Source organism: Periplaneta americana, chromosome 8, assembly GCF_040183065.1.
Source record: "Periplaneta americana isolate PAMFEO1 chromosome 8, P.americana_PAMFEO1_priV1, whole genome shotgun sequence".
Taxonomy (NCBI): Eukaryota; Metazoa; Arthropoda; class Insecta; order Blattodea; family Blattidae; genus Periplaneta; species Periplaneta americana.
This window is the reverse complement of record NC_091124.1, coordinates 182,701,348-182,727,054: the sequence shown is the minus strand read 5'-3', so window position 1 is coordinate 182,727,054 and position 25,707 is coordinate 182,701,348.

Sequence of the window (25,707 nt, the reverse complement as noted above, 5' to 3'; positions counted from 1 at the left end):
AACACTCGGACATTCGGATCACTCCGCGAGACGGAAGAGCTTAGCATACTGTCTATAGCGCCAGGCGTTCTGTACCAATACAGAGTATATCATTTTTATTTTTCGTAAGGGTTGTGCACGACTCTAGTGTACACTGCTGTCCGCAAGAAATCCATTCGAATAAATAAATACCCGTTTCGAAAATTCCCGCACCGTGTGAACAGGCTCTAATTCATCAGTTTCGCAAGTTTCTCTTACCGAATGCAAGTTCGACTTTACGTGGTATCGGTACATAATTTTGTCAAAGGAATTTTATTCCATTCTTATGTTTGTAGATAACCAAGTCATTATTCTAATAATAAACAAAGCCACCGGCATAGCTCACCATTCAGAGATGTTTCCTGATGATTCTGAGTTGCACTCGGACATAGGTTCGATTCCCGCTTGGGCTGATAATTTGCTTGGGTTTGTTCCGATATTTTTCTCAACCGTAAAGCGAATGTCAGATAATCCTCGGCCTCATGTCGAATACCATCTCGCTATTATCAATTTCATCGACGCTAAATAACCTAGTAGTTGACACAGCGTCATTAAATAACAACTAAAAAACTCAAAATAATAATAAACAACTTTTATACGAATAACTACCATTTTAGAGCAGTAGTGGAAAGATTCCTGCACTGTTCAAGAACAACGTCTACATAGAGTGGACCCGGTTCTCATCCGAAGCGGTACCATAACACGTGAGAAGCCACCGGCGTAGCTCAGGCGGTAGCGCGTTTTTCTACTGCTCCGGAGTTGTGTTCTGGCGTAGGTTAGATTCCCGCTTGGGCTGATTACTTGGTTGGGTTTTTCCGAGGTTTTACTCTACCATAAGGCGAATGTCGGGTAATCTATGGTGAATCCTTGGCCTCATCTCGACGCTAAACAACCTAATAGTTGATAGGGGAGAAGTGGGTACAGAGAGACAGGGAGAACAGTGAGACATTTTTTTATTAGATGGTAAATTTTGATGTTGAAATGTTTGTAACAGTGGAGTTGTATGTTGCATGAGTAAAGTAACAGTATTTTCATACTCGATTTGATTCTAGTTATAAAGGTGAGTGATGAAAAAATAATTATTAATTTTTCACTCTAGAAGTAAAATTTTGGCTTGTGTTTAATGAATATACAAATGAAATAGAAATATGAATGTTTTGTTACTTAATACTATGGTATTTGACGTTATGTTTGGCAAAGTTTCGTCTTTCTTGTTTTGATTTTGAAGTGATGGCGCCATTTTTAAACGAACTATGCGTAAAGGGAACAGTGAGACATGCCATTGAAGGGTACACTGAGACGTCTCACTGTTCCCATTTACCAATGATTTGCAAAAATAAACTGTAATTATATTACATTTACCGGTAACTAACATTAAAAATGAACATACTAGTAACCAATTTAGGAACTGTAGCTTAAAATAATGGATACATCACATTTTAATGATTTCTCAAATAAAAGATTATTCACAAAATTTAAGAAAATATTAAAAAGTAATAAAGAATTAAATTAAATTCTTATAATTATAAGCTTTGTTATCACCAAAAATTCATTTTTTTCGAAAAAGTTTGAAAAATCATGGAAAATTTACTTTTCCAAATGTTCCAGATGTTTCAATAGTTTCGAAGTCAGACATCAAAATGATTCTAAATAAGTCTACAGAACATGTCAAGATAAAGAGACAGCAAGCTTTCTTTTCTTTTGAAATAAATGTAAATCATTTCATTGTCCGTTAATAGACACTGTGGTGTCTCACTGTACCCTCCTGAATGGGAACAGTGAGACATTTGCATTTTTTTGACAAACACGCATTGTATATTATATCCTTTATCTATTAACATTTCTGTTTATGTATTAGTGTACTCCATGTTTTAATGTATATTTCTATTCCACTTGATTTTAAAATTACTTGAAATTTCACTTGCATACATATGTCTCAATATTTAGTGTCCCCTACAGCGTCGTTAAATAACCAAGTAAAAAAAAAACGTGAGGATGCGTTAAAGATGAATGAGTTGCTTGGATGAACAAATCGAAGTGAACTAAATCGCGTATGTAAATAAATACTGTAAACAATAAAATTAATTATATTGAAGGCACTTTTTTGTTTTAAATGCATCAGTTGGACCAAAAATATGTTAACACACTTAAAAAAGAACACAGAGTTAAGGAATACTTCTTTGAAGAACAATTTAAAATAAAAAACCTGCATTTCTTCTAGAAGAAAGATCTCTAATAATGCATAACACATTCGTGATACACGGCATGTCGCAAGTTTATTATTACCAAGGTTATTCAGATGCACTTCACGATCTATTCCTACGACATCTTCATACTGACTGAAATGGCATATTTTATAATTATGGTTTAAATTAAATTTTCTAATAATAGGGTAGTAGTAACTTTCTTACATACTGAACACTGTGCCCCATTTTCTACCTTCAAAAATAAATATTTAGTCTCTTCCCCACAGAGGATTCAACTGAGATCCTAACATAATTTGTAGGCATCCACACTGTGACTGACTCACTGAAACTCTCTTTATATACAACATTGATTTATTATGTATACATTCAAGCGATGCAATCGATGTTTGTCAGCGCCTAGAGGTTAGGCAGTTTTAACAATGGACACGAGTGAAAGCGCAGAATGACGCACAAGTACACCCATGACTGATCTGGAGAATTATTTACAGCGAGCTTTAAACTGATATTAAATATGATGGGTAAGTAAACAAATGTAAACATTATACCATTCATGAAAAGTAATAGTAATATGCGTTACAAGAGCGGTATGTTGAAGTTTTCATGTTCGAGGAAAAGTTTGAAAAAGTGAAACGTAGTTGAGCTTTTTTAATTTCCGAGAATTGAAAGAAAACATACCGCTCGTGTATCATACATTATTTTGTGCAAAGATCGTTTATTACATACCTGAAAGAGGAATTTCTAATTAGTTGCAATGAAATCTCCATCTTGGTTTCTATTCAATGACGGCAAATTAGCAAAACAAAAATATCTATCTTCAACATTGTTGCTTTAAAATGTTTTCTGTGTTTACTATACTCCAGCAGGCCGTGATATACGTCTGTCTTTTTTCCCCCCAGTCCAGAAATGCGAACTTAAAACAAACGGTAAGGTTATGTAATGATTTATTTTTCATTTTAATATTTTAACAATATTATTTATATAACATATTGCAGTAATAATATCGGCATCTGGAATCTTGTTGATTTTTTCACGGCTTCCTTAATGTTACTTGCATCACGAATGCAGTAACTTTAGTGGAGTTGTAGAGTTTACTTAATTTTTGCAAATATTTAAAAACAATAATTAACAGTGCAATTTAGTTGAAATTGCAGTGGTAAGTTTCCAATTTATAATTATTACTATATTGAATGTCTCTAAAAATAATATGTTAAAAGCCTAAAGCAGTAAAATCAATATGTCACTTAAGCGGTAAGAAGAGGGAAATTGTTATGTGTGTTACGTTGGGAATACTGAATGTGGAATTTTAGACTTTCCGCGGATTGGTTTTGTGCGGAAACCAAGCAAATACGCACGATCTCGCACAAAAGAAATTGTCGTTTTATATATATATATATATATATATATATATATATATATATATATATATATATATACAAGTTACATGTATAACAACGAAGTACGTAGTTTGAAGAAATAGAATAAAAACAAAATGCAGACAGTTAATAGGCATTTTAAGAGCTGTGACAAGAGTAATAAGAAGGAATCGGTTCATGTTAGTAGAACTATGTATCAGCACATTTGCAGAAGAGATTAACGATTACAGACACCGCTGATGAGACCATTAACAATGACTGAAGGATACAATTTATTTTCCGCAGAGACTTTGGAGTACAAACCAGTAGGATGAAAAAATATTGTAGTCCGAGAAAGCACTGATCACAAAAATAGAGGAATTGTAACAAATATTTCGGTCAAAAGTTTAAATAAAGAAGAACAACAATGTAAAAATCATTGTCATATTAGGGGACCGGACCCTGTGATTTGCTCAAAATTTCAATTTTTTTTTCTTTTATAGATTTATATTCTCTGAAAAATTCTCTTTTCAGCGGTATATCATTTATGCACATTATTATGGAAATATATTTTTAAATTTTTATCCAAGAAGATTATGCAGCTCGGGTGTTTGATAATTTTCCGTAAGTTTGTATTTTTCTCTATAAAGTGTACCATATCTCAGCTAATCCCCCTAATTCCACGACCAAAGAAATCAGATTCACAAGAGCATACTATTCATAAAGTAAATGTTGTACCTACATTTTTGTTCTCTTCTACGAAATTACTTCAAAGAACGAGACATTTTTCTCTCCTTTTCAAGAGTTCAAAAATTTCTTTGCTGCAGAGCTCCATTTATTGCTCGTGAAGTCAGAGTAATGAAACCAAAGAAATAATAGCTACAGAAAGTCACATTCTTCTCCACTCTCTCCTTACAGATATGTGCAATGTGAGTTTTTCCATTGTCAAGTTGAACAATTTTTTTTTTCTTTCACTGGACATTTGTCATTCAGTGCAACAACTCTAGTGGAACCGGTCGAAAGCTACCTCGCGCATTGCTTGACGAAAGTGCAGAGAAGAAAATCGTTCTCAAACACGGCAGCACATGATCTCAGAGTGCAAATCTCTCAGCAGAGAAAGTAAAGGGTAAAGTATGAGACATGCTCTCCGATGTAGTATACGCACAGTCTGGGTCTGGCTGCCATCTTGTTTCTAGAAATCAGATGCTAGTTATTTATATTTTTTAAACCAACAAAGATGACCAACTTGCAATGCGCTGGCCTGTTAGAAGCTCTATCGCAAGCACGTCTTTAATCCTGCAAAGGTTACAGAATGTGTTGCAAAGTTATACATTCACACTCTTCAGGTAGCATTACTAATGTAAAATTTTTACATTGAAGGAATTATAGAGGGGACTTAATTTTGTATTTCAAACTTATACAGGGTGTTTCAAAAATACGGGGCATAATTTCAGGTATGTATTTCCCACATGTAGACAATCAAAATAGTTCATTACAACATGTGTCCGGAAATGCTTTATTTCCGAGTTATGGCCTTCACAACATTGAAATTCACCGGAACCATACCTCATGTTTTAGAAGACACTCGACTGATCAATCGTCAACACATTCACTTCTTGCATGATGGCGCTCCTGCACACTTCAGTCGTACGGCTCGCCGGTACTTGGATCGAAGGTTTCCTGATCGATGGATAGGTAGAGGTGGCCCAATTGCTTGGCCTCCACGCTCACCTGATCTGAACGCTCTCGATTTCTACTTGTGGGGCCATTTAAAATCATTGGTTTATTCGTCTCCGGTGCCTGATTTGGAATCCCTTCGGAATCGAATTGTGGCATGTTCTGAGGACATACGCAATACTCCTGGAGTTTGGGATCCTGTTCGCAGGTCAATGAGACATCAATGTGAGGTCTGTATTCAAGCAGGAGGTGGACATTTTGAACATCTTCTGTAATGACAACGACCTGCGGAAAGAAAAACGTTCCGGTGAATTTCAATGTTGTGAAGGCCATAACTCGGAAATGAAGCATTTCCGGACACATGTTGTAATGAACTATTTTGATTGTCTACAAGTGGAAAATACATACCTGAAATTATGCCCCGTATTTTTTTAACATCCTGTATACTATTATTAATTATATAAAAATTAACTACTTTGTGCTATGGTGATAGAAAAAATATGCACTACGGAAAAGTGTGAATTGTGTATTTATGATTAAATATTTTCAAATATTTATTCAAGTATGAAAAAGGGAAAACACGTCTTTTGTGTGAAATAAAACCCGATGTGCATAGGCTACTCAGAAATGCATGTCCATAATATTTAACTAATTCGGAAAGCCTATGTTCGTACAAAAAAAAATTATTTACATAAGAATACGCTTCTTATTTACGACGTTACGTCCACACCTGTGGAGTAACGGTTAGTGCGTCTGGCCGCGAAACCAGGTGGCCCGGGTTCGATTCCCGGTCGGGGCAAGTTACCTGGCTGAGGTTTTTCCGGAATTTTCCCTCAACCCAGTATGAGCAAATGCTGTACTGGAAAGCCGGACTCACTTCACCAGCATTATTATTATTATTATTATTATTATTATTATTATTATTATTATTATTATTATTATTATTATTATTGTATCTCCAATGGGGGGTAGCCCTATTTTGCATATGTATGCTAGGGCTATAGTTTTATACAAAAAAATAGGCCTAAGCATAAAAACAAATTGAAAAGAAAAATAAATTAGCTTACACAATGGAAACAAAACATAAACAATCTGTAATTTAAACATTGCGATTGTAAATCAAACATCAGGCATCAATTTGAGACATACAGAAAACAGTTACAACACATAAACAAAACATTTCTTATAGCCTTTCTCTATAACACAAATATGCAACTTTCCGTAACATACATAATAATTTAATACATAATAGTCACACAAACACAATCAAGCATCCCATAACTATGACTCACATACACAACAAATCAAGCATCCTCTACAACACATACACTTCAACATGATAACCATACTTTTAAAAGTTACAAATTTGGCTGGAAAAGAATAAATAGGACACTGTTACTAAATACTGTTATTTCTACAAGGTCTTAAATACACCTGTAATAAATATGTGAAATTCCTTTATGCAACATTACTTCAGAAGAACTTTTGTTATTGGTGGTGAGAAAGTTGTATCGCACATGCTAGCCGGTATCTCTTGCGTTCTTGTAGCGGACACTCAAATAACAGGTGGTCGACTGTTTGTGTGGGGTGTTCACAGGGGCACGAAGAGCCGTTTGGATTGTCAATTTTGAAAAGTTCAAAATATGTATTAAATTTTCCGTGTCCAGTCATGAATTGCGTGGATATGTATGATGGTTCATAATTCTTTACGGTTAGTCTATCTTTAACTGTGGGAAAATATAGTGATTTTGTGATTTGGCCATTTGCCATTTGTGCCTTCATCTCTTTCAGACGCTAAATAATTAAATATGTTGATAAAACGTCGTAAAATAACCTACTGAAAATAAAAATAAAAAGATTTACGACGTTACATGGCGAGACAAAACCATACCTTAAGCACTAAAGCTAAAATAGCTTCATTGTACAACCCTGTCAAGTGAGCTGCAGGCCCATTTTGTACACTGTCAAGGCAGGTTCTCCATCTGTCGCAACGTGTCGTGCCCGAGCCGTGGCAAAATAAACATATTATTATTATTTTTTTATGTACAAATAATTTTATTCAATTCACCAATTACATTTTTGGAGTGTCATACAAATAAGATTACATGATTGTAGTTAAAATTGTTATATCACATTACTATTAAATGCGGTATATAGAGGAAAAATCGAGAAAATGTTCAAAAGGAGTTCACACAAGATACCCTGAATTGATTTTTATCTGGAAGCGAATTATAGTTTCATATTAACTTGTTTTAAGTTTTTCACAGTGGTGGTGACATTCCGTAATGTCATAAATTTGAATCCTTGCACCATTAAAAGATATTTCACTTGTCCACTGGAAACACAAAGGAAGATGATACAGGACACATTTGAGTAGGCTACTTAACGTGTTCACAGGTCTAACACCATTAACTGTTTTTGTCTTGTACTTTCCTTGTCGAATTTGTTAACATAAGCTCTTCTACTCTGACTAAGAGAGGTCTTCAATTCTGCCAGGCTGTGGTGTTCGTTTTTGAGTATATAGTAGTTTACACCCATTGCTAGCCAAAGTTGAACAAATCGAGTAGATTTATTTTCGATGTCAAAAAATCTTATTAATTTTAGGTGATCGTTTGGGTTCGTGCGAGGATCTATTTTATTGAGTTGCTGTTTAGTCCACCTCCATATGGGTGCTGTGTTCGTACAGTTTGTAAGGAGATGTTGTAGCGTTCCAATGTGACCACACTTCTTACAGGCCGGTGATTCTGTTAAGTTGTGACTATACTTTTTTTCTTCAGTGAGGATGATGTTATTCACTACACAATATGCATTTTCTTTCCAGTCAAGTGGTATGTGTGGGGTATTGACATTTCTCCATATATTGGACCAATGTAAATTGGGAAATTTTTCCATTATATATGGAAGTTTGTATTGAGGTCTTTGTAGATATGTATATATATCCTTAGTTGTGATGTTAATATTATTTGGATGTGTCAAACCTAGATTTGTCATACGTGTGAATATTCTGGCGAAACTATGTGGAACTTTGGTTATGGTAATGTGATTATTGTTGTTGTAATGGCTCCAGAAAGCTACATCCTCTGGATCACCTTGTCCGTGCAGTGTTGTTATGAAGTGTCGCATCATTATCGCTTGTGCTTTATTACTGACCGCAGTGAGGCGAAGACCTCCTTGCTTGTAGTCGTTCCTGATCTGCAATCTGTTAACCTTATAGAGATGGCCTTTCCATAAGTAAACTCCTACCGCTCGTTCAATCTGTTGGGCAAATTTTTCAGGTAATGGTAAAATTCTGGCTGTGTACCAAATTTTTGCAAGGGCTATGGCATTTATATGCCAAATTCTTTGTATGATATTTAAATTTCTACTTAACTGTTGCAACATAATGCCCTTTACTTTACCCACAATCTTAGACCAGTTTATTTCTAGTGTTTCTTCAAGACTGCGTGTGAAAACAATGCCTAAAATTTTAATTTGTTCTTGGGTAGGTATATTTATAAGTGATGCTTCCACGGGCCATTTACCAGGAGGGAGTAAGGAAGATTTTAAATAATTTATTTTTGCTCCTGAAGCTTCCATGTGGTAAGACAAATTTTTTTTAATTGGATGTATATGGTTCGGATCTTCAATGAGAAAAGAGATGTCATCAGCATAAGCTCGTACGGTGTGTAGATTCTTGTTGGTACTAATGCTTGAAACATAATCATATATTGATCTAATACAAGGTTCCATAATAATAGCGAAAAGTATAGTTGATAAGGGGCAGCCTTGTCGAATACCTTTCTCTATTTTCACTGGGGTCGTAAGATATCCATTAACAGATATCTTTGAGTGCGCTGTTTCATACAAAGCCCGAATTGTGTCTAGCATTACTACGGGAATATTGAAACGTTCCAGGACTCGATACATATACTGATGGTCGATGTTGTCAAAGGCTTTTTCGAGATCCAAAGAAATCAGAGCTGCTTGTTCGTTAGGATGAATATGGTAGTGCATAATAGCATTACGTACTGTTGCCAAATTTTCGAAAATATTTCGTCCAGGAATGCCACACGTCTGCCCAATTTTAATGATGTCGGGTAAAACTTCTTTTAAGCGATTGGCCATGACTTTCATTAAAAGTTTATAGTCTGTATTTAGTAAAGAGATGGGACGAAAATCTGTAATGGTCTTGGGAGATCGTTTGGGAATTAGGACTATGATACCATCGGTGAAACCTAAGGGAATCTTATGTTCAATGTAAATTTCATTGAATGCTTCTAACAATGAATCTTTAACATACTGCCAATAGGATTTATAAAAATTATACGTTAGCCCATCTGGACCTGGAGCAGTGTTACTTGTTGTTTGCTTTAATGCGCTCTCAATTTCTTGCAGAGTTATTTGTCGTGCCATGGCATCGTGTTGATCTAAATTGATGTGATGTTTTACACCCTGAAGTAGAAAATTACTAGCTTCTTCAGATGTTGGAGTCCTCTGGTACAGATGTGTGTAATAGTTCCTGGCTTCATTCAAACACTGTTTTGTTGTTTTTAAGTCGTCTCCATTGGTGTTCTTTAAATTAGTGATGTAATGCATTTGTCCTCGTTGCTTTCCTTTTACTATATGATATAGGGCACTTCTTTCTTCTGCAGCCATTGATAATTGTCTTGCTCGGATTGTCGTACCTTCCATCACGTTCTTTTGAATTGCACAGAGTTTGTGTTTAATTTCTTGCATTTCTGCGTAGACACATTCTCCCTGAGATTGTTTTGCATGCAAATCCTGTAGTACACTATAATAAAAGTTAAGAGAATTTGTTCTGTTTTTTGCGTTCATATACCCTACAGATTTAAAAAAGGATTGTATCTTGGGTTTTATAAGTTGTTGCCACATATCACCTTTTGTTAATTTAATTTTGTTAACTTCCTGTCGACGTTTTAATTGATACAGTTCTTCTTGAAATTGTCGTCTTGTATTTTCATCATTCAAGAGCGCAGAATTTAATTTCCAATATCCTTTACCATATAACGGTAACGCTCTGTCAGTGGTTAATTTCATGATAACACTATCGTGATCAGAGAATGGGATTGGAAGGACAGAAATATGACGTACGGATTGTATCATTCCTTGTGTGAGGTAAAAACGGTCAATTCTAGAAGCCATATTTTGACGATGAAATGTGTAATTGGTTTGAGAAGGATGTTTCTGCTCCCAAGCATCTTTTAAATGAAGTCGTGTGACCATAGTATCTAACGCTGGCGAAAAATTATAATTTCCGGATTGATCTTTTGCACTGAGTACACAATTAAAGTCTCCGCCAAAAATTAACTTATGGTACCTATGACGGAAAAAATATGGCAGTTCGGTTCTAATGAAATTCTCTCTTTCTTGCCTTTTATTTGTTCCAGATGGTAAGTATGTATTTATTATCAATGTATCGTCAGCTGTGATTGATGTTATTCTACCACTGGGATGCAATTCTTGTGTAGAAATATGGATTCCGTTCCTATAAACTACAGCGGTTCCTCGTTGGTGTTCGCCAATGTTTACAACATAATTAAAATTGGGGCCGAGAAAGCTAAAGTTATCAGTATTTACCTCCTGTAATAGTAAAATATCGATATCACTGTGTACTAAAAAGTCTCGTAACATAATCTGTTTGTGTCTTTCTCTGATACAATTGACATTGATGGTGGCGATAGTTCTTAATAATATCGCCAATAATGGAATATATACGAGCAGTGGCGTGTGGTGATAAATAATCCTGGTGGTGCACAAATATTTATTATGATTATTATTATTATTATTATTATTATTATTATTATTATTATTATTATTATTATTATTATTATTATTATTATTATTATTATTATAGGTACTAACTACTACATAACTATTAACATATGTTACGTAGGTACAGATTTACATAATTTTGTTAGTCAAGAAATTGTGGTTAATCAGTTTCCTATGTAGGTCCAGTAATAGCAAAGTAAAGTGTTCAATTTCTATTCAACACACCGTAAATAATATTGTTTTCGCTATATTGCGTTTTATAACACAGGTCACACGTTCACAAGCATTCGATACGTGTGTCGTTTCATCAGCCTTAACTGCTAAAAAGTCAGCAGTTTCTTTATTTCTTTGAAATCTCATCATGGCATACATCAAAATGGCTTGAAGGACTTCGTGCTATATAGTGTTTGATGTGCTCTTAAACACTGTTCCCCTTTCCAAATATTCCTTAAGAGTCACTTATAATTTTAATTCATGTGTAGGTCTACGTATCTTCTTTATTTTGATCTTTTCGTGTAAAGGTCTTATAGAAAATTACACATTTAAACGATTTTGCACACTATTCATTGTAACATTTATGATGGAACGAGCTTGAGAACACATCTGAAAGTGCTCCTAACCCCTCCTACGCACACTGTACTGGTTCCCTACCATGCTCCAAAGCCTGCCAGCGAAACAGTACTACTGCGCATGCTCGAATGGAGCAGTGTGCCGCAAGTGTTGAGCGGTAAACGTAAGTCCCAGGCGTCAACAAGAACAGTACACCCATGAAGTGTTATTTTTACACGGTATTATAATAAAGAATTATGTCGCTCACATAGTCTACTGCAGCTCATTGTTATAAATTAAAAAATATGCGTTATTTGAAGAGGTGGTGCATTGCTCCTGTGCTCCTTAAGAGAAATCGCCACTGTATACGAGACTGAACTTAAAGAACATTACAATCATGTGACATGAGCCTGTTTGTTGTTTATGGTATAAGACTGGTTGAACCATGCTTCAAAATATCCTTCTTTTTTTCAGCTTTGTAGTTTTTACTCGATCCTTGATAAGGATGTGGTCGACATTTTGTTTTATCTTTTTCGTCTTTAGACAGTTCCTTATATTCCGGAATCAATTGTTCTTGTTGCTGTGCACGTTCTTTTCCTTCTTGTGTTTCTAGCTGTAAGTCATTCTGGGTAGATTCTTGAATCATTCCTGATGATGAAAGTGTGTCCATTTTTTCCATTGACTTGTCATTCGACGTTACAGGATGATTATTGCCACTGATGTTCGACTTGTATGCTGATCTTCCCGTTGGTGGGTCGATCGTCAACAAAACAATTTCTTTGTTGTCATGTTGTTTACGTTTAATCTTGTCTTTAACTGGTAATACGTCAGATTCTCTCTCTCCTTCCGAGCCTGATTCCGTCTCTTCTTGTAAGTCCAGTTCCGCGGTGTGTTTTCTCTTAGTTGTACTGTTTTCAGTTTCCATTGCGTGTGTCTCTTGTGAGATGTTTTTTTATCTGTGTCTTCTTTACTCTGGGAAGTTAAGTGTGATTGAAGGATGTCACTCATGAGTAGTTTAGTATGTCGGGGTTGTATGGGGAGTCTAGTGCGTTGTTTCGGACATTGCTCTTTTAAATGGGTTGATTCATGACAAATGAAGCATGTCTGAACTTGTCCTGGGTATGAGAGGGATACCTGATAATTGGCAATGTTCAGAGTGGCAGGAATATTATCTTTAATTTCCATTCTAACTGCTTTGATTCCGTTATTAACTGGTAATAGATACTGTGTACTCCATTTTTCATTTTTGATGTCAAGCACTTTTCCATATTTACTAAGAACTCCTGTAAGTATAGAGTTAGGTACTTCTGGTGGGAGATTAAAACATCGTACTGTTATCGTATATGTGTCTGCCGCCGATATTGTAACTTTGGTTATTTCGCCCGATTCATATCTAAAGTCTTGGGGTTGTTGATATTTATGTAACAAATTTTCATATATAACAGGAGACATTACCTTGACATAAATTGCTCGTTCTCTGCTGTTAAGTTGTACCGTGTCCACTTGATCGATGTTCAAACCAATATAGTTTACAAGCCAGTGGTGAATTTCTAATGCTGCGGGTCTTGTTGCTGCAGGGTCGAAGTTGATTTTTATTGTGTTGACACGTGTATATGTTGACATGTTTACAGTATAACATTATAAAACTGTTCCCGTTGGTTATATTATTAATGTTAATAATTTGAAATAATAGACTTAAGTAGACAAAAAAAAAACAAAGTTAGTATCACGTAGTGATGTAAACAAAAGTATATGAAAGTTTCACTATAACACTGGTCAGATGCTTATCTGCTACGCACACAACCTTCACTCACCGTGTCTCTTAGTGAACTGACTATTATGAGAAGCAAGCGTGTTGTGCAATTGGACAATAGTTGCCAGTCAGTGAAGTGAATACAGAGAGACAGCGCTGTGCAGATTGAATGCGAAAACATTGCTTTCGTACAATGCCTGTCTCCGAGTTCAGTAAACCAAACCATCTAATGTAAATTTGATGCCAAATGGTCGACACAATTTTTACCGTAAGTATGAAGGAGAGGAGCAACGTCTGTGTACAAAAATAAACACGACGCAAACAAAGCAGCATTACGAAGGGTATCATTCAGTGCAGTAAGTCTCTAAGATGGTGAGAACAACAAACAAACGAATTATAAACTAATATATGTATATATGACTTGTAAAATTCCATCTCAGCAGTAAATAAAGCAGTATAATATTTAGTAAAATATAGTAATTCAAGGATGACCGAACTGTTAATTTTTATTTAAACTTTCAACAACTTTACACTAACCAGAGAGTCAAACATGGTTGCAGTCTTTTTCCAATTTTGTTTAATGTGTACGTATGAAATAATAACAAGGAATGAAATAAATAATTAAATAAAATTGAGCAATACAAATTACTTGAAAACATTACTATATGCTCGTGACCAGGTAACAGTAGCAAGTACAGAAGACGAACTGCGAAGGAATATTTTTAAATTACATAAAATATTCCAACAACACAATATTGAATATTCATTGAAAAATAAGGTTATGGCATTCTAAGGCAAACAACAAACTAGATCCAAACTAGCAATAGAACACAAAATCATAGAATGAGTAAACTATTTTGATTTCCTAGATGTGACATCACAATTGATTATGGCAATGAATAAGATATTAAAATTACTGTTTTCAGAACATGGGAGGGATGATAGTAGGAGGAAGAAGAATAAAGTGCTTACGATTTGCTGACGAAACGGCGTTGTTAGCAGAAGAGGACACGATACTGAGGGATATGCTACTGGAGTTAAATGACAGCTGTGAGCGGTATGGGATGAAGATAAATGCCAACAAGACGAAGAGCATGGTTATAGGTAGAAAAATAAAGAAGGTAAACATGCGAATACTAGATCAGGCAGTAGAGCAAGTGAACAGCTTCATATACTTTGGCTGTACTGTAAGCAGTAACATGAGCTGCTGCCAGGAAGACAAAAGGAGGACAGCAATGGCAAAGGAAGTCTTTAATAGAAAAAGGAGCATCTTTTTCGGACCTTTGGAAAAAGAACTAAGGAAGAGACTAGTGAAGTGCTTTGTGTGAAGTATAGCATTATATGGGGCAGAAAATGCACATTACGACGAAGTGAAGAGAAGGGACAAGAAGCATTTGAAACGTGGATATGGATAGGAATGGAGCGTGTGAAGTGGACAGACAGAATAAGAAATGAAGCTGTGTCAGAAAGGGTGGGTAAAGAAAAAGTGATACTGTAACTCATCAGGAAGAGAAAAAGGAATTGTTGGGTCACTGGCAAGACTCAACTCATTTCAGTATATTGTTAGAATCAGTATTTGTTCACTTGCCTAAGTTGTACTTCATGTTTCAATCTGCAATGTGCAGCTAGCAGATATAAATAATCTTCTTTTATTCTAGTATCCTCCATCCCTCTTTCAATACAGAAATACTTATACAGTTCGTATAAGCTCCCTCTCGTTGGTAAGCCTTCATTTCTTAATTTTATTTCATAGTAAATGTACATTTAAAGTCCTTTATAAGATTAAAACATTTTCTCCATCTTCTTCACCTAAACATCGTTTTAAAGAAATAAAATAGTTATTACCAGTCGTGAGTTACAGAAAACCCACATGTCCAGGCAATTCACTTTTTTTTTTCAGATAATACTAGATAGTGAAAAAAAATAAATTTCCTCTATGTCAAACACTAGAACTTATTATGCTTCAATAGAAAAATAATCACTTAAAAATACAAACGCTTTCGAAGATAATCAGTTTCCTGTGCCTCCTGAAAAATATACTCAAATGGACATGTGAGGTTTCTATAATTCTTGTATCGCATTATGCTTACATACTATTAAGCTCTGATTCTTCCAACCCGTTTCGCAAAGGAACAAAATATGCATTTATTTTCTCCATCTTTGCTTCTTACCCCACCGTATTTTCGTCCTCCTCCTCTTCAGCGGCTTTGTACCTCACTTGGTAGAGCAGCTCGCTACGGACCAGGAGGTCTGCGCTTCGATGCCAGGGGGTGACTTTCTCGTGATCAAATTTTGAGAACGTTTCCGAGATTCACTCAGCCTCCTATCAAACTGAGTACACTACTTCGTCGATATAGAAGAAAGCCAATGTTTACCTACTTAGATCTAACACACGGACCAAGTCCCCTGCAATCGGCAAGCATCATGTTTAGGTAGAGCATGAAAGTCGAGGAATATTATGGAGAGTAAAAATCTATCATACGGGACTGGGTATTTAAGAGTTCTTAATTCATTATAAAAAGTGAATCTGATACAACCTTAATACAGATAAATTTTATTTCCTAGAATATATGAGTGTCTATCTATAAAATACGGTAATAAATAAATAAGTAAATAAATAAGAAAGTACGAGTAAATAAATAAGTAAAATAAATTTAATTAATTAATATTACCTTAAACTCTCCAGCAATATCCTCAATATCTGCGCCGTTTTCAAGGGGTTGAATAATATTTACTTTGTCATAAATACTCAGACGTGAACGTGTTTGTGACGCGTGCGTTACCGATATGCGGGGACTGGACTCGCATCACAACAGACCACGTTGTGCTGTTTTGATGCTTTCTTTAGACTCAAAAACGCATTCTACCGAATCAGCGTAGCAGTATATCAGGTCTTTCCTGGGAGTAAAAAGGCGGTCGGAGCGTGGTGCAGACCACTCCACTTCATTCTAGTGTCGATGTCAAGAAAGCATGGGACTCTACCTCCATGTTTCTATGTGCCTCGTAGCATGCATAGGGGTATCGTTTACTTTACCTCCTCTCCATCCTCCTGGTTGTCTATTCGTTGTTCGTGTTCTTATTTTAATTTAGAAATAACTTCAATTATTATACAGCTTTTAATGTAATTAATTCATTAGAAATAAAATTGGTAACGAAACCTTGCACAAAAGAAGGCGTTGTGCGATTCCGTGCATCTCACGTTAACAATTCCGGGTCATTGTTTTTCAGAGAGGCGCTTCCATAAATCCCAGCTCTGTGGCGGAGCGCGGCTCGTAATGAAGAGTTAGTGAACACGCGCAGACCAGCATTCCGCGAGCTTCAGTTGCTATGCGTGATGCAGGAACACAGTTCACATTCCACAAGTTTCGCTCGTCCTAAAACTTCATCTACTGAGTGCACAGGTTTCAGACTTGTGTTCGCTATCACTAAGGAACTTCCAACATTCATATCTAAGAAGTATAAATTCACTTTCTCGTAACCTACAAGGACGCAAAACCCATAAAGTTGTCTTTTAGATATACACCAAATATGCCCGTGTTTATAGGAAAACGCCTAATATAGCTAGAGACCTTATGCCGGTCTTAGTAGTTGCAAGGATAAGGCACACAGCGTTGACGTTACCGAAAGACAACAATCGTGGGTTTGAATCCCGCCTAGGATATGGACGTTACTGCGTAGTTAATGTAATATTCCCTGTTATCTCAGGCGGAGACCCGGTGTCGTGCTCACCTCAGGTCATTGGAGTCTAGCCGTTTGTGTTAACGAAAACTTCTACTTAAGTAAGCCAGAGCCCATAAGGACTGTAGAACCATTGATGAATGAATGAGAAGGCCTAGTACCGTATAACAACAGTATGTAACTCTGATAAAATATCTGTTTTTAGAGGTATTCTCTCGTATTGTTAATAGAACAACGGTATCCAAAGATATTATCGACATAAAAACGAAGAACAATATAACTAAATTTCAATTATTCCATTAAGTATTAGGAATATTAAGTCAAATTATCAACCATTACCAAATTTAAAAGATTATGAGATTTGATGTTTACAATATTATCAATATTATCACAATCTAGTACAGGTATGTTAATTGATGCCCACAGGAGCAAGCGCGCGCTTTAGAGCCCAGGAGAGCCTGAGCGCTTTACAGCGGAAAGGAAAGAGACAGACGAAAGAGGTGGTATATGCCGCTTGGTCGAGCTATATTCAGGGATGGCCAGCACTGATTCAATAGATAAAGGGAAGAGAACTTATTAAAACTGTATCCATGGTAATTTTTAGATTTGCTTGAGAAGTATAAATGCATTATAAGAATGTAAGTTTTAATTTTAATGCTCATTTTTCACAAGTTTGATTTTTTTATTCAAAAGAAATATTTTCTCAACTTTTCGTATAGAAAAGTGAAATTTTCAGGTATAGGCCTATTTATTTAGCAGCCTTACAGAATGTTTTCGTAAATCTAATATACCGTATATACGTATTATTGAAGATAGTGTATTGAAAATTTTGAAAATATTCGCATGGAAATTGTTTGTAAGGAAATGAATTAATAAAGCAACTACTGTTACATCATAAGCAAAAGATACGTGGCCATGTGTTGTAAAAATGTCAGCTCTATAGCTTCAGCAGACTTCGAGAAAATAATTTAATATTCTGATGATAGGAAGTTGCTCACAAATATCACCTTAAAAGCATAATGCGATAAGAGTTTTGTTATGTAATATTAGTTACACTTAAAACAGATACAGTACCTAGTTAACTTTGCTTTGTACTGTAATATTGTTTTGATTAGTTTATTGAATACTTTTGTAAGGCTAAAGATACCATCAATATCAATTCCAACTTATGGAATATCACTTTCTTTATGAATGATGTGTTTCATCCACTTAATACAGTATAATATTATACTACTATGGAATTTAAGTGAATATTCCTTCTTAACTCTCTATTATGTTATTAAGATTTAAAACACAAGTGCAATATTAAGAAATCAGTGTTAGTACTTTTGTTTTACAGACAACATAGATAATATTAAACAGAAAGAAGCCATATAAAAATAACGACATAAAATTTCACGTTCCGTTTGAAGTTTGTGCACCACTGTTTTCTTAATCCAACAGGTTGCTTATTCATATACACAACCCTTCCTCTTTCCATACTTAGCGCTTGCTGCCCGCGCACGACGTCAAGGTCAGAAAAATGCGCTTGCTTTGACATCACTGGTCTAATATATACAGTCACGACCTTCAAGAGTCGGCACATTATTTTTTCTGGTGCTGTACATAATGGAATGTTATTCTAAAAAAAATGTCGGAAGTAGGAATTCACTTAAAAATTGTTATGTTATTATTATTAAGCTGAGGATATTTCCTGTTTGCTCCTGTAACTGTTAAACATGCAGAGTGAAGTTAAAAACCAATTTTTGGTCACATTACTAATAATAAAAGGCATTTTAGTGCCTATAAGTGCCTATTTTGCGATAAATGCCTACTTAAGGACTTAAAACGTTGTTTTTTTTTAATTATGTTTTATTTTTTGTCACGATATATCTCTTTGAACGGCAGGAAGCAACAGGTCACTTATGATCTTCGGAACAGACAGCAGACGATGCGTTCTGTTACATCTGATCAGTGTGCAGACTCACGGTCACATGACCAAACATACAGACACTTTCTGCGATGCATTGGGAAGCTGTGACTCCACGATGAATTCTTTCTTTTCTTCCGCGGTGTTGGAAGGTGGTTATATTTTAAACACAGTGGCGAGATTCTTGTAGTGTTTTCTACCTAGTACACTGACATCATTTTATTTTTACTTCAATTTTTATTGTACCTGAATTTTTTAATGTACTTTACTCCCACCCCTCTACTAGGAAACTTCCAACCGTCCTCCACACAGAACCGAGGCCGCGTAAGCAGTACTGAGTGAGTATAGTACGTTCCAGAAATATGTTCGCGTTTTCCAGTGACGAAAGGGCTTTCAATATTGAATCATATTTTCGCACAGGTACTGTCGTCCGTTTGCCTACGTCGCATCCCGATTTCTCCCACCTGCTTCTGTTCGCCCCTCTGTAAAGTCTAGTAGCTGGGCTGTCTTAGCTCTTTTCTGGAAACATTAATTTCTTTTAGGAATTGGACGTCTACGTAATATTATACAACTGTTTAAAATAACTTAAATAAAAAGGGCCTCGTTAAGTAATTAACTGTCACGTGAGTCCCCGATTCACCCCCTTTCTACAACCCTACGACAAAACCACTTGAACGGACAGTAGATAGCATTTCTGAGTAATTTTATCTTTTCGGATCGGGCAGTAGTGAAGATTCAATTTACAGTACGTAAGGTACTCTTTTATAGAGTAAGTATAGAATTATTTCAACATGATTTAGCCTACTCGTACGAAGGACGAAACTGGTAATTGGAATTAGGTACAATAGTCTATAGTGCGATAATGTGCACAAAAGAACTGAAGCCATTTTCAAAAATGTGTTTAAATATCCATATTATGATTATTTTTCAATTTAACTTCATTCTCTATATTGTACGCTAATGTGCTGTAACAGTACAATATACACTGCATAATTAATACGTCCGAATGGATAGCTCAATTCGTGAGTAAAAACACTAGGTCAAATAGTGTAAGTTCTTACAGTCAATTACTCAACAATATTGCATACATTGAACTTTTATGTTATTACATGAAGTAGTATTTAAAAATTACGACAAACGCTTTCACCAATAAATTTAGCATCTTCAGGTAACATTAAAAAACATTAGTGAAAACGTTTGTCATAACTTTTAAATACTACTTCATGTAATAACATAAAGGTTCAATGTATGTAATATTGTTGAGTAATTGACTGTAAGAACTTACACTATTTGATTGATACTATACTTATCGGACCCAACATGCCTTTAAAAAAACACTAAGTGTTAACACTGGACTGTATTTTGATTAAACAAAAATCTAATGAAAATTATCGAACTCAAAATCGCGATATTTCCTAGTTTACATAAATGGATGAACTACTTTTCTTCCCTCCTATACCTAGTAAAGTGATTTGTATTTTACGCCAGTACCATCGAACTCCAGTCTTGGATGGGGGAACAAGCGGCGTTTCCGGTTCTAGACATTTAATATAGCCAGGTTAATATAAAAAATGTTAGTAAATATAAAATGATGTCCCTGTATAACTGCAATTATCCGAAGTTCTTTTAAAATGTCCAAATCACCGAACGTATTTATATTTAAATAATGGATATGGACAATACCTTTAGGACCAAATTCAGGATATTTCTGCAAATAAATCCTGATTGGGAACGTGCAAACAAATAAATGATGAGTTCTGTGGAAATTCTACGGCCTCGTAGAGCTGGCAGCAGTGGAAATGGCCTCATTTAAGTGTTGCCAACCACATCCTGTGAGGCTGAGAGGACATTCAATCAATTTACAAATGTCCTAACTGAAACGAGGCGTAAATTTACATCAGAAAACCTTGAAAATACACAGTAGTCAAATACAATGTAGAGGGCGATTAAGTGGTTTCAGTAAGCTACAGCTTTATTCTATCTTCACAAAATTGAGATCAAAAACCAACTGGCTTGCTTACTTACTTACTTACTTACTTATTTACTTACTTACTTACTTACTTACAAATCTCCTTTAAGGAACCCGCAGGTTCATTGTCGCCCTCACATAAGCCCGCCATTGGTCCCTATCCTGAGCAAGATTAATCCACTCTCTATCATCATATCCCACCTCCCTCAAATCCATGTTAATATTATCCTCCCATCTACGTCTCGGCCTCCCCAAAGGTCTTTTTCCCTCCGGTCTCCCAACTAACACTCTATATGCATTTCTGGATTCGCCCATACGTACTACATACCCTGCCCATCTCAAACGTCTGGATTTAATGTTCCTAATTATGTCAGGTGAAGAATACAATGCGTGCAGTTCTGTGTTGTGTAACTTTCTCCTTTCTCCTGTAACTTCATGTCTCTTAGCCCCAAATATTTTCCTAAGAACCTTATACTCAAACACCCTTAATCTCTGTTCCTCTCTCAAAGTGAAAGTCCAAGTTTCACAATCATACAGAGCAACTGGTAATATAACTGTTTCATAAATTCTGACTTTCAGATTTTTTTGGCAGCAGACTAGATGACAAAAGCCTCTCAACTGAATAATAATACGCATTTCTCATATTTATTCTGCGTTTAATTTCCTCTCGAGTGTCATTTATATTTGTTACTATTGCTCCAAGATATTTGAATTTGTCCACCTCTTCGAAGGCTAAATCTCCAGTTTTTATATTTCCATTTCGTACAATATTCTGGTCACGAGACATAATCATATACTTTGTCTTTTCGGAATTTACTTCCAAACCAATCGCTTTACTTGCTTCAAGTAAAATTTCCGTGTTTTTCCTAATCGTTTGTGGATTTTCTCCTAACATATTCACGCCATCCGCATAGACAAGAAGCTGATGTAACCCGTTCAATTCCAAACCCTGTCTGTTATCCTGAACTTTCCTAATGGCATATTCTAGAGCGAAGTTAAAAAGTAAAGGTGATAATGCATCTCCCTGCTTTAGACCGCAGTAAATTGCAAAAGCATCAGATAGAAACTGGCCTATACGGACTCTGCTGTAAGTTTCACTGAGACACATTTTAATTAATCGAACTAGTTTCTTGGGAATACCAAATTCAGTAAGAATATTATATAAAACGTCTCTCTTAACCGAATCATATGTCATTTTGAAATCTATGAACAACTGATGTACTGTACCCTTATACTCACATTTTTTCTTCAATATCTGTCCTCCATATGTAGATGAAATTATTGGGGATCAACAGTGTGGTTTTAGACGTAATAGATCAACTATTGATCAGCTATTTTGTATTCGACAGATAATGGAGAAAAAATGGGAGTATAAGGGTACAGTGCATCAGTTATTCGTAGATTTCAAAAAGGCATATGACTCGGTTAAGAGAGAAGTTTTATATGATATCCTTATTGAATTTGGTATTCCCAAGAAACTAGTTCAATTAATTAAAATGTGCCTCAGTGAAACGTACAGCAGAGTACGTATAGGTCAGTTTCTGTCAGATGCGTTTCCAATTCACTGCGGGCTAAAGCAAGGAGATGCACTATCACCTTTACTTTTTAACTTTGCTCTAGAGTAGGCTATGCCATTACGAAAGTCCAGGATAACAGACAGGGTTTGGAATTGAACGGGTTACATCAGCTGCTTGTCTATGCGGATGTCGTGAATAGGTTAGGAGAAAATCCACAAACGATTAGAGAAAACACGGAAATTTTACTGGAAGTAAGTAAACAGATACGTTTGGAAGTAAATCCCGAAAAGACAAAGTATATTATTATGTCTCGTGACCAGAATATTGTACGAAATGGAAATATAAAAATTGGAAATTTATCTTTTGAAGAGGTGGAGAAGTTCAAATATCTTGGAGCAACAGTGACAAATATAAATGACACTCGGGAGGAAATTAAACACAGAATAAATATGGGAAATGCCTGTTGTTATTCTGTTGAGAAGCTTTTATCATCCAGTCTGCTGTCTGAAAGTTAGAATTTATAAAACAGTTATATTACCGGTTGTTCTTTATGGTTGTGAAACTTGGACTCTCACTTTGAGAGAAGAACATAGGTTAAGGGTGTTTGAGAATAAGGTACTTAGAAAATATTTGAGGCTAGGAGGGATGAAGTTACAGGAGAATGGAGAAAGTTACACAACACAGAACTGCACGCATTGTATTCTTCACCTGACATAACTTAATTAGGAACATTAAATCCAGACGTTTGAGATGGGCAGGGCATGTAGCACGTATGGGCGAATCCAGAAATGTATATAGAGTGTTAGTTGGGAGGCTGGAGGGAAAAAGATCTTTGGGGAGACCGAGACGTAGATGGAAAGATAATATTAAAATGGATTTGAGGGAGGTGGGATATGATGATAGAGAATGGATTAATCTTGCTCAGGATAGGGACCAATGGCGGGCTTATGTAAGGGCGGCAATGAACCTGCGGGTTCCTTAAAAGCTAGTAAATAAGTATCTGTCGAATACAAAATATCTGATCAATAGGTGATCTATTACGCCTAAAACCGCACTGATGATCCCCAATAATTTCATGTACGTACGGAGTTAATCTTCTCAAAAGAATATTGGACAAAATTTTATACGACGTCAGCAAAAGTGATATTCCTCGAAAGTTACCACAGTTAGTCTTATCCCCCTTCTTAAAAATATGTACAATTATTATTGTATGGATTCGTAATAAGCCTTTTTTATGGTGATGGGTTGTTAGCAGCTACCCTCCATATCTGGAGGCCGTCTCCTCTATCCGCAACCTGAGGACGCGCCATGCCGTGGTGATAGGGACCCACAATACAAGCTGGCACTTCAAAAATAGTAACATTATTCAGCACTCCTGAATCAGGAGATAATTTACGTTTTAAATAGTTAATACAAAGTAATACAAATTTTGATAGTGCCTATTTAGGTTGCCTAAATGTCCTCAGCCTAATTATCATTTTCAGTAAGTAATAATTTGAGAATGTCGTTACTGACATGTAATAAAAATTTTAATTTCCACTTATTTCAATACCAATTTTTTTTTAAATAAGTTATACACTCTGCACTGCCTGTAATATGATTTATACTAACAGCAATACGCCACTCTGTGTTGTTACTTCTGTCCTCAAGTGAACTGGCTTTTGACACATCTGCAATAGGTTCCTTCTGGGTTTCGAACCGGTACGATTTAATTGCGGCCATTGTCTTAGGAATGCTTATTAAAATGAAGGCTATGACAAGTAGGCTTCAGCTATTTGATACTGCTTAGTGTTTCTTTTTTTGCACTCGTCATCACCGTCCGCGCTGATCTTGACCCCAAGGAATGTGAAGCTAAGCGCCTTCGTACACGACGGCCGATAACTCGTAACTGTGCATTATAATGTGAAAAAGAACAGCAAAACTGAGTTTCTATTGAAAACGCTAATAATGTTTTTTTCTTTCTAATTTATGTACTCGACATAATTTTGAAAATTACATTTGTGCGAGATCGTGCGTATTTGCTTGGTTTCCGCACAAAACCAATCCGCGGAAAGTCTAAAATCCCATATTCAGTATTCCCAACCTAACACACATAACAATTTCCCTCTTCTTATCTCTTAAGTGACATATTGATTTTACTGCTTTAGACTTTAACATATTATTTTTAGACACGTTCAATATAGTAATAATTATAAATTAGAAACTTACCACTGCAATTTCATGTAAATTGCACTGTTAATTATTGTTTTTAAATATTTGCAAAAATTAAGTAAACCCTACAACTCCACTAAAGTTACTGGATTCGTGATGCAAGTAACATTAACCCTGCATTACTCAGGTGGGGTGTGGTAAACCCCGGTGCGTATAGTTCAACGAAAATCTAAGAGATGGAGCTAGTGTGTACTCTGTGCATCAGCATAGCTTTCAATCACATCCAGAAGAGTTCACTTAAGAAATTGTTTAAGTGAACTAAGAATAGTATATTTAATTGCGTTTATCTGATTTCTGAAACTTGCGGAAAAATATATTAGTTATTTAAAATGGGGTTTGTGAAACCCCACCTGAGCAATGGTGAGAATATTTATAACATGAGTAACGCAGGGTTAAGGAAGCCGTGAAAAAATCAAGATTCCAGACTCATCATAGACTGGGGGGGAAAAAAAGACAGACATATATCACGGCCTGCTGGAGTATAGTAAACACAGAAAACATTTTAAAGCAACAATGTTGAAGATAGATATTTTTGTTTTGCAAATTTGCCGTCATTGAACAGAAACCAAGATGGAGATTTCATTGCAACTAATTAGAAATTCCTCTTTCAGGTATGTAATAAACGATCTTGCACAAAATAATGTACGATACACGAGCGGTATGTTTTCTTTCAATTCTCGGAAATTAAAAAAGCTCAACTACGTTTCTCTTTTTCAATATTTTCCTCGAACATCAAAACTTCAACATACCGCTCTTGTAACGCATATTACTATTTAACGTAATTAAAGTGAATACGATTAGACTGAGATGCAGGGTGATATAAGTCACATACCGGCATTTATTCAGGTCAAGAAGACAATGACAGTCCTGTCTGCACGGGGAGGGGAGGGGTCGAAGAAATAAGAATGAAGTTCGTTTGATCCAATTCTAAAGCATCGCAGTCTCGCAGGTACGTGACTCACAACATGGCTCACGTATTCATGAAAGTTTGGTTGCGAGGATTCAGATAACGCTTCGTGGCACGTGGTCCGTGTTGGAAGGGAGAAGGGGCTGACGTCGGGTCGCAGAGTACGCAATTGGAGATCTAGGCAACTG